This window comes from Thalassophryne amazonica, chromosome 11 (assembly GCF_902500255.1).
Source record: "Thalassophryne amazonica chromosome 11, fThaAma1.1, whole genome shotgun sequence".
Lineage (NCBI taxonomy): Eukaryota > Metazoa > Chordata > Actinopteri > Batrachoidiformes > Batrachoididae > Thalassophryne > Thalassophryne amazonica.
The window spans coordinates 91,381,267-91,392,403 of NC_047113.1; the positions used below are offsets into that span (position 1 = coordinate 91,381,267).

Genomic DNA, 11,137 nt, shown 5'->3' on the forward strand with positions numbered 1-11,137 from the left:
AAGCAACAAAGAGGGTCCTTCCCTTCTGAGCTTTCAAATCCTCTTTCTTGGGCCCAAGCATGCACAGTGCACATCTGTGTGTAATGAAGTCAAAAGGCGCTTTTCTACTTCACAAAAGTAGCACTACTCGGCTCGACTCTACTCGTTTTTTTTGCTTTTCCACTAGGGTTAGTATCTGGTACCGGGTGCTTTTTTTAGTACCTGCTCAGAAGCGGTTCCAAGCGAGCCGAGCTGATACTAAAATGTGACGTCAACAGGCTGCCGGCCACTGATTGGTCAGAGAATGTCGTCACTGGTTTAGTCACTTCAGTGAAGGCACCATTACATCAAGGAATTTTGAACAACCAGTTTTACTGTCTGTTACATTTACATTTATAACCCCATTAAATGTAAAACTTATTTTACTACTGGATTATGCTTAAACAGCTTTTCAAACTGTTAGCCTTTAAATCAGTAAACCTTGGTAACTTTTACAAATCAAACTGATGTTACACAAAAGTGGAGACATTCTAGCAAACAGTACAAAAATTTATTCAGAATTCATAGTGAAACATAACATGTATAACATGATGATAAAGGTGTCCCATTCCGTGGCATTAACCTCTGCAGCAGTGACTCTGAGAAAACCATCTGAAACACACACACAGCATACATATTTTAATTAGTGCTGTCAGGTTATTTAAAAAATAATGTAATTGATTACAGGGTTTGTGATTAATCTAAATTAATCATTTAATTGCAGGTATATTAAAAAAAAAACTCAGATCTGTGTGTGTTTGGGGCATTTAATAATCAGGTAAAAAAGGATCAGGGTTATTTTTGTTACATATCAAGGAGGTATTAAGCTGTAAATTGGTCTTAAATTGGGAGAACTGTCTAAGTGTAATTTGGATGAGTTAAATGCAGACAAATTTCATTGTATGTATGTGTACAATGACAATAAAAGGATATAAAGAATGTCTATAAAAACAGAATTGTGGGAGTTTGGAGGCTGATTCTTTCTGCACAATATGACTCCTTTAATAATTATCTTATTAGATTTAATATTTTAAATTTGTCCATTGAACATTAAAATCTGGATGAAAAACGTTTTAATGTGTTTTAAGCCTGTTCGAGTTCAGTGACGACGTTAATTAACGGTCATTAAAACCGAATCAACATTTTGTGCATGAACGTCAGTAAACGCACAAACTCCCACATTTGAGATTTAACAATAAGTTAGCAAAGCAAGTTACTTTGGTAAAAAAAAAACAAAAAAAAAGTATTGACATTAACACGTTTATTGCTCTCAGAAACGCGTCTTTATTTACAGACCAAGTCACTGACGTCAAAACAAAATGGAGCAAAGTGTGACTGAAGGCGTGATAGGTATTGTAATTAATCTAAACTAACGCTTTATTTTGACAGCCACAATTTTAATAGTTAATAGCGACAGCCTGCAGTTATTGCTGATTTACAAGCTACTTGGGAAGCTAATGATTAGCTTACCGTCATGCTTTGCCTCTTCGTCTCTTTAGCAGCTTGTATCTTCTCGTCTTCATCTTCATATTGTTGTATAAATTCCCAAAGTCTTCTGTACTTCTCAAGCGTCTCGCCGCCAGCAACTTTCTCTTAAAAACTCACACAGCAGTAAACACACAGAGTCCGCCATTGTTTATGTTTGTGTCGCATATGAAATGACGTCACTGCAGTTTGCTCTGCTGACCCCGCCCACGTTGAAGAGGTACTATTTGCAGTAGAAAAGGATGCGCTTGGAACCAAACCGAGTAGAGCCGAATAGTGCTGGAGCTTTGTAGTAGAAAAGCGCCTAAAGTGATGCTGATTGGCTGAAGGTCTTGACAGGCATTTGCTTTTGTTTGTTTGATTGATTTTTATGTGAAATGATCTGTGCTTAATGCTCACTCTAACGAGAATACTTCATTTATTTCAAATCCCCCCCCCCCTACCAAAAACCTGCTCAATCTCAATGCAATTTCTGCAACAGTTTTCTTGCACTAACAACAAAATGCTGCTGTGCGTTGGTCAGCTTTATTCAACACAGTGTTGTGCATAGTACTGAGCTCCAAAAGATTGGATTCAAAACCTGTGAGTTAATGGTTAACAGGACACTTAGAGACCAGGGAAAATATGTATAAAGCTCGTGTATGCACAAAAACGTGGTGTACGCCTTCACACAAACGTTCGGATGTATCAAAAGTGAAATGACCATGGAAATGTGCAGTGCGCCACGCCAAATTCATGGCTGATGTACACACGTTTATGCAGCTATTGTTCCTCTGGTGACACTTGGAGGTGATGCTTGGAAACTGTTAATAATGTGAGAACAAGAAATCATCAGAGTGATGTACACATCAGAAACACATTTATGAACAGTTAACACACCCATGTGTTTGGAGTTGTGAACAGAACTGCGGCCAGCCCAGAGCACAATATGGCGAGGAGCCAGGGGTTGTCTGTGCCCACACATGTGCTGACCACGCTGGGGTTCATGGCAATAGGGGCATTTTAATCGGAGCTGGCCGATCGGTCAAGAGTGTGCCAGTCAACCTTGAGCTGAGCCATGCCAGCTGTGTGGGACAGAATCATCTCAGTGTGATCCAGGTACAGTACATTCCAACATTAAAGTGCATTTTGCAGCGAGAGCTGGTTTCCCTAATGTAATCGGAGCTATTGTTTGCACACATATTGCTATAAAGGCGCCATCACACGATGAATTTGTTTTTGTTAACAGGAAATATTTTCATTCAATCAATGTTCAAATCATACGTGATGCACAAATACATTGGGTTGGGTTGGGAACAGACTAGAGGCTGGCATAGTGCACGATGAGTGGCTGCTTGATAAGTTAATAGTTTATTTATGTAGTTGTTCCAAACAAAAACCAGTGTGGGGACATTTGGGCATATGCACATTCAAATATGTTGTTATTATTATTATTAATTTTTTTTCTTGATGGTGAAACTAGAGCTGCAGATCTTATTAACAGTCCCCCCGATTGTCTCTAATTTCTACCCCGGTTCTTTTCAAATCTACTGCCCCTTCCCAAGAACCAAACCATTATATTTCTCATTTTTAATTTATTAAAGGTCACATTAGAAACTAGGCCTGGGACCCTCACAGACAGTGTCCGTCTTGTGAAAGGCCCCTAAAATGAGTCATACAGCGCTTTTTATACCATGTGGGCATCACAGTGGGTGTGGTTTAGTCTCATATTTCTATTGTTACTTGCACATGTGATGGAAGTGAAACTTAACTCTTATATTTACACTTTAAACTAGGTTTCAAAAACTCCAAACAGATAAGACAAAGACAAATACTTGATCACTAACATAAAATAAGGATTTAGCACAGATATTATCTAACAGTCTCCCTGCATTCATTATTTGTCAGTAAACGCATGTGTAAAGTTGTGAATGTCACAGACTATCAGCCGCAGCGCACCTCATTGTTTTTTTACTTCAGTGTGTCTGCATGCGCTGCTCTGAGCCCACAGCTTTTACAGCCTCACACACACACTCCCACTATTTTTTTTTCCATTTCATGTTTATTCCATTTGACAGGGTACCAAATAAACTATCCCTGCATGTCTCCACTTCATTTCCATTTATCTGTAGCTCACACTCAGTATAATTTCCTTTCTTTGTCCATGTTGACTGAGCTGAAAGAGTGGAGAATCCCAGCTCTCTGTACGTTTCTAATATTGTATCCTCTCCCTATGATTACATCCCAAAAAAACATGCAACAGCATTTTGAGGATGAAATTAAAAAGACAGATTGGCAAGAAATCCTCTCCTAACTGTAAGATGTTTCTGATTTATGATTTCTGAGATAAAATCTGCCTTTACCAGAAGGGGCAAAGGAGAGCAAAAAAAACAAACAAAAAAACACGTCATCTCCCATGGTTAGACTCCAACTGTAGGGCACTGATGAAAAAAAGACTCATTACTTAAACAAAGTTTCAAGTCTGGACTGCCTGTTGACAGACAGATTTACTCATGCTCGTAACAAGGCAGTACAACTATTAAGAAGGACCAAGGCTAGTTTTTTTTTTATAAATACCATTGAAAGGGCCAAAGGGAATTGCAGAAAAGTTTGGCAACTATTAAACAAACTGCTAGGGAAAGAAAACAAGCAGGTGCACACTGTACTTGAACTGAAAAATAATGATATCCTGGTTAAGGACCCTACAGTATTGGCCCAAACGTTTAATGAATACTTCCAGAACAGTGTGAAAGACATAACAAAGCTTTTTGCCCCCTCTAATGTTTTGCCAAGATCAACTTTAAATGACCATCCTGTTTTTAACCCTCTCGGGCCGACACCTTCATATACAACAGCTATGTACACATTTTACTAAATTATAAATAACTTTTTAATGATATAAGATAGAAACTTACTTTTTTTTGCTGAAAACTTAACTCTGTGGACTTTCGGCCAGCCATCCACCATCTTTTTACTCCTCATAGAAGCTGTGAGATGACGTGCGCAACGTGAGTGTCCAATCGGAATTAGTTCACCGTCACATGGTTTTCCAATATCCAATCGTAGGGCAGAACAGTCTCACATAGTATCCCAAAGATCGTTTCTAGGTGTAATGTGTTACTCTGTTGCATGTGAATGCTGTCTGAATAGCCCCCTGACTGCTGGCTCCATGTGTAAAAGCACAGCATTGCACATATGAATGAAGGAGATCAGCTTAAGAGGGTCTCTTACAACCTCACGTGGTCGAACGAAGATTGTCACTGAGAGAAATGATTCACTTAGTTGGCCAGGGAATATTGTTGAATAAGCCTCTCTCACTCTCACTTGTAAAGTGCCAATTACACATTTGAATGAAAGGAGGGGGAGGGGTGTTAACAGGGCCTCAAACTGTGCACAGAGGTTGTTTACATGCTGAAACACATTCCAAGAGAGTTAAACTCCATTTAGGTAAAATGTTTGTGTTGTAAGCTTTGTGTAATAGCAGACATAAATTGCTTTGAGATGTGGCATAAAGACAAAACACATAGACCATTTTGTATATATTGTTCAAAATGTGCATTTGAGTTTATTTTAGAATGTTTATTTTTGTACATTCTTTGTACAAGACCCCAGCCTACCTGTATAAAGTGTCAAAATAGATGTTTATTATAGTTTGCTGTGTGTTTTGAATAAATATGTGTGAAAATTATTTTTCGCTTTATTTTTTCTTTTCTTATTTCTGATTGTAAACCTTTGTTACACTTATAAAACACTACTATGCATATATATTCTGAAAATACAGTTGTCCTGAAAAAAAAAAGATATAGAGGATATCAGAGGTAAAGAACGTCATTTCTGCTTTGAAATGTTCAAAGGCCAAGGATACAATAGTGTTCAGAATAATAGTAGTGCTATGTGACTAAAAAGATTAATCCAGGTTTTGAATATATTTCTTATTGTTACATGGGAAACAAGGTACCAGTAGATTCTCACAAATCCAACAAGACCAAGCGTTCATGATATGCACACTCTTAAGGCTATGAAATTGGGCTATTAGTAAAAAAAGTAGAAAAGGGGGTGTTCACAATAATAATAGCATCTGCTGTTGACGCTACAAACTCAAAACTGTTATGTTCAAACTGCTTTTTTAGCAATCCTGTGAATCACTAAACTAGTATTTAGTTGTACAACCACAGTTTTTCATGATTTCTTCACATCTGCGAGGCATTAATTTTGTTGGTTTGGAACCAAGATTTTGCTCGTTTACTAGTGTGCTTGGGATCATTGTCTTGTTGAAACACCCATTTCAAGGGCATGTCCTCTTCAGCATAAGGCAACATGACCTCTTCAAGTATTTTGACATATGCAAACTGATCCATGATACCTGGTATGCGATATATAGGCCCAACACCATAGTAGGAGAAACATGCCCATATCATGATGCTTGCACCACCATGCTTCACTGTCTTCACTGTGAACTGTGGCTTGATTTCAGAGTTTGGGGTCATCTCACAAACTGTCTGTGGCCCTTGGACCCAAAAAGAACAATTTTACTCTCATCAGTCCACAAAATATTCCTCCATTTCTCTTTAGGCCAGTTGATGTGTTCTTTGCAAATTGTAACCTCTTCTGCACGTCTTTTATTTAACAGAGGGACTTTGCGGGGGATTCTTGCAAATAAATTAGCTTCACAAAGGCATCTTCTAACTGTCACAGCACTTACAGGTAACTCCAGACTGTCTTTGATCATCCTGGAGCTGATCAATGGGTGAGCCTTTGCCATTCTGGTTATTCTTCTATCCATTTTGATGGTTGTTTTCCATTTTCTTCCATGCATCTCTGTTTTTTTGTCCATTTTAAAGCACTGGAGATCATTGTAAATGAACAGCCTATAATTTTTTGCACCTGCGTATAAGTTTTCCCCTCTCCAATCAACTTTTTAATCAAACTACACTGTTCTTCTGAAAAATGTCTTTAACGTCCCATTTTCCTCAGGCTTTCAAAGAGAAAAGCATGTTCAACAGGTGCTGGCTTCATCCTTAAATAGGGGACACCTGATTCACACTTGTTTGTTCCACAAAATTGACGAACTCACTGACTGAATGCCACACTACTATTATTGCGAACACCCCCTTTTCTACTTTTTTTTTTTTTTTTTACTAATAACCCAATTTCATAGCCTTAAGAGTGTGCATATCATGAATGCTTGGTCTTGTTGGATTTGTGAGAATCTACTGAATCTACTGGTACCTTGTTTCCCATGTAACAATAAGAAATATACTCAAAACCTGGATTAATCCTTTTAGTCACATAGCACTACTATTATTCTGAACACTACTGTACATCTGACTTAGATACTGACTTTCTAAAAACATACTGTAACGCACTGATAAAACCAATCACTATTCTTGTTAATCAGTCAATTATCTCAAAAGAAGTACCACCATCCTGGAAATTAGCCACAGTAATGCCCATCTTTAAATCTGGGGATAAGACATCAGTGGTCAATTACCGACCAATAAACGTTCTTCCTGTGATTTCTAAAATAAATGAAAAATGGGTCGCAAAATTACTGATTGAACATCTGAATAGAGCACCTAATCTACTTCATCCGATGCAATTTGGCCTCCATCCCTATCACTCCACTGAGTCAGCAAACTGTGTTTTTAGAAAAGGTTAAGTATATGCTGGATAAAAACTCATTTGTGGGTGCTGTGTTCCTAGACCTTAGAAAGGCATTCAACACAGTAGACCACCAAATACTTCTGAAAAAAACTTACATATTTCAAGTTCTCATCTGAAATAATAACAATGGTTCAAATCTTATCTAACAAAACAAGTACAATGTGTCACCATAAATGGTTTTAAATCCCATTTTCTTAACAACACAGTCAGTGTCCTACAAGAATCAATCCTTGGACCTTTACTTTTCTCACTGTACATAAATGACTTACCAAATGTGTGCAAAGATTTCAATGCACAAATGTACGCGAATGATGTGGTCATTTTTACTCACGGAAATAATGTGAAAGACATCTCTTCAAAACTCACAGATGCACTACACAATATACAACACTGGTTAAATGACACTTGCCTACAGTTAAATGCAAAAAAAAAAAAAAAAAAAAAAAAAGAGTATGTATGATGTTTTGCAAACGTCCCACTGATATTAGAAGGTCCAATGTGTTCTTTGATGGGGAGGAGATGGAGCTGGAATCTCAATTTAAATATCTTGGAATTATCTTGAACTCAAACTTGTCCTTCAAAAAACACCTTAAAAAAAGTCAAAAACACAATAAATTTTAATTTACTAAATTTTAAACATATATGTCCCTCTCTAACAATTAATGCAACAAAAACGTATCTCTTTTGCATGTTTTTTTTTTCACACATTGGCTACTGTTTCACTAACTGAGCATTTGCAGGCACCTCAGTATTAAAATCCATAGAGCAACTGTATAATAGAGCAGTTATCCATTAAAGGTGGGCAAGATTGGAACAACCTCCCAGTCTCAATCAGGGAAAGCACCACTCTCATTACTTTCAAAGGACAATTGAAAGCTTGGTTACTGGCAAATCACACATGCAACCATCTGTAGCCTAAAACACAATTCAACTGTGGAGGCACCACTCGAGATTCTTTTCAGTTATATGTACTCAATACCCTTGTGTATTTTGTTTTATTAAATGGTTTAGTAGTCATTACATCATAAATTTGTGTATGACATCCTGTGCAATATTTACACTTGTGCATGTGCAAATGAGTGTATTGGGCATCGTGCAATACAACCTAGTACTGTAATGTGTAATTAAAACCAGGCACTGAAGCACTTTTGCACTTGTCACTTTAATACAGTACTTTTGCACCTTAACACCCATCATGAAACTCTTTTGATTCCTCCACCTGTGGGCTACTTATTATCTATTACTTACATTATTATTACTTTGAATTGCAAATATCTGTATTTTGTTTTGTTTTTCTGTCATGATTAATTTACTTTGGTATGTTGTGTGGTTTTAGTCTGTTTTTATGTTACTGGGACTATGAATGGAAATTAGCATCTTGCTACAATCTGGCATATTTACATGTAACCATGTCCAATAATACGCACTGTCCCAGTCCCATTTCAAATAAACAATGTATATATATATATATATATATATATATATATATATATATATATATATATATATATATATATATATATATATATATATATATATACATGCATGCATGCATGCTGTAGAGAAGCATCATTTACCTTGACAATATACAGTGGTCCAGCCATGAGGCAGAGGTCTTGAAATGGAAAGTACGTTTGACTTGTGGTTTTGATTTATAAATCAAATTAATCTGGATAGAATAACTACATTAATGTAAATTCTTAAAATGTACAAAGTGATATATAACACATATCTGTTCATTTAAAAATAATGCACTAATTCTGAAGACTTGAACATTAACAGACAGATGCCCAAAGGGATTATGGGTAAACTTAGCCTCCGCTCATACTGATTGGTTGACTAATTCATTCTATGTAAAATCCAACATAAGTGAATCAATGTAACATGTGATGGTGTTTACAAATAAATGTGCTTTGTTGTTTACAAATAAATGTGCTTTGGCTCCTTACAGTCTGAGGAGCGGCCCTCTCCCTCGCTCCATTGATATGGTAAACAGTGCGTTATGCCGAGAAAGCAACAGAGTTATCCAGTAACATTCACCTGCAAACTAGTGAAGCAATCCTGACAGTTACACACTCTTTGTTTGAGCACGTGAGATTGTCATCAGAAGCTCTCCGTCTGCTCCATCTGCTTTCACTGATCGCTGTGCCCCCTGGGTGCTCATCACTCCTGAAAACGATCTTTGGCTTTTCATGTGAGGTAAATCTGTCCTACGATTGGATTTTGGAAAACCATGTGACGGTGAACCAATTCCGATTGGGCACTCACATTGTGCACATCATCACACAGATGGAGACAATTCTAAGTTGAGAAACTGATCACAGAAAAGCAAGAAGCTGTTTTCATACACATGTTGATTACATCGCATTCAGAGTGTTTACATCCAGCAAGATGCCCACCAACTGGTTGCTATGGGTAGCACACAATTATGATGTCATTTCACTTAGGTCAGAAGAATGACACAAATTATTTTGTTTTCACGTGAAAGAAATGAAAATCCATAAATAGCAAAGGTTTTAGGAAGACATGTCACCCACTGAATTTGTTTATTCTAAAAGCTATTTTTGAGAATTAGGCATCCAGAAAAGCAGAGAAATGATCATTGTGATTTTACACAGGCGGCACTGTAAGAACATCCAGTGCAGTGGTGCTATCTCTTTACATGCTTGTTTAATAACGCATCAAATTCTAATGATGCAGATTACAGCAGGTCGACCTGAATCACCTTGCGACTTCCACTGTGACACACGTCAGCGAACAGACTGAAGGCTGGCACACTGCCTTTCTTCATAGTCAGATTTATAAATAACCTGTGTTGTAAATAACAGGTGGCAGCGGCGGCGGCAGCTGAAGTGCCGCGGTGATACCTGGAATCCTCATTTGCATACATTCAAGACATGCTTTGTGCTGGCCATATATTATGAATTATGGATATGAGAATTCTGCACATGGCCACATTTCCAAGGTGATCGTGATTTATAAAGGGGAAATTAGATGCAGATGTGCATGCGCATGGGTTCATAAATCAGTTTTTGTATTCCAGACACCATGCTTGTTTTTGTATGGATGATATGCACAGTTTTATAAATGGGGCCCAAGGTGACTGTTAAGTTTGAATTTACATGCAGTAGGTCAGTATTTACATTACTGTCATCCCTGACCTCATTTTGGAGCCACAGTTGACTTATTTTTATTGTATTGTTGGCAGCATTTTTCTTTAAATTTTTTTTAATCTGTACAGATGCTTTGGTTCACAGTCAGAGGGAAAAATCCTCTGTAGTGTGTGTCCTCACAGCAAAACAGGAATTGTAAGTAATTGTAAATAACGGACTGGTTACATGCCTGGATTTTCGCATCTAGGACTCAAGCTTCTTTAGGCCCCAGCCACATGGAGATGGGTTTAGGTGTACCTGCAAAAGTTTGTATTGTAATGTCTTTTTGTCCACACAGAACTGGCGTTTTCAGAGCCCAACATGGCTACCTCTTGAAAATGGATCAGAGTGAACAAATCTGAAAACTCCACCCTCCCATTTTTCACGTGGATAGCCTGTACAGAATTTTTCTGAAAAAATGATGTCACAGTTCCACCTCTGTAACCTCAGCCGCTCACAATGGACGAGATGTTGTTGTTGTTCACAAGGTAATTTAACATACTTTTTTGTCTTGGTGGATCCTTAAAGGGTTTTGTCACTAGCAGAGTGCTGAAGAGACTAGGGGCCCCTTCACACATCATGCAAATTTGGTCGAATTGTGCATAAAGTGCGCATGCAGCAGGAATCGAATGCAAAGCGTGTAAATTCATAGCTGCTTCCAATGCCTCATACACCTGTTGCGACAAATATTTGTGCACAACATTGGCTGAAAGACAGAGTGTGCACTGTGCAAGCCCATCGAAACCTCTCGTGGCAGGTGTCGGCCAAATTCCAGGTGACACACATGAACATCTAACACTGCTTGCATGGCACTTAGAAAATGTGTGGCTATTCGCATT

The 11,137-nt window shown here is 37.8% G+C and overlaps 1 long non-coding RNA gene across 1 annotated transcript; it reads right to left on the minus strand.

Moving 5' to 3' along the window:
- Positions 1 to 510: 510 nt before the first annotated feature.
- Positions 511 to 1,524, minus strand: LOC117520949. The gene is made up of 2 exons (XR_004563829.1): positions 1,489 to 1,524; positions 511 to 630 (listed from the first exon to the last, which is right to left on the minus strand). It is a non-coding gene; the product is annotated as an uncharacterized LOC117520949 (long non-coding RNA).
- Between the last annotated feature and the right edge of the window lie 9,613 nt (positions 1,525 to 11,137).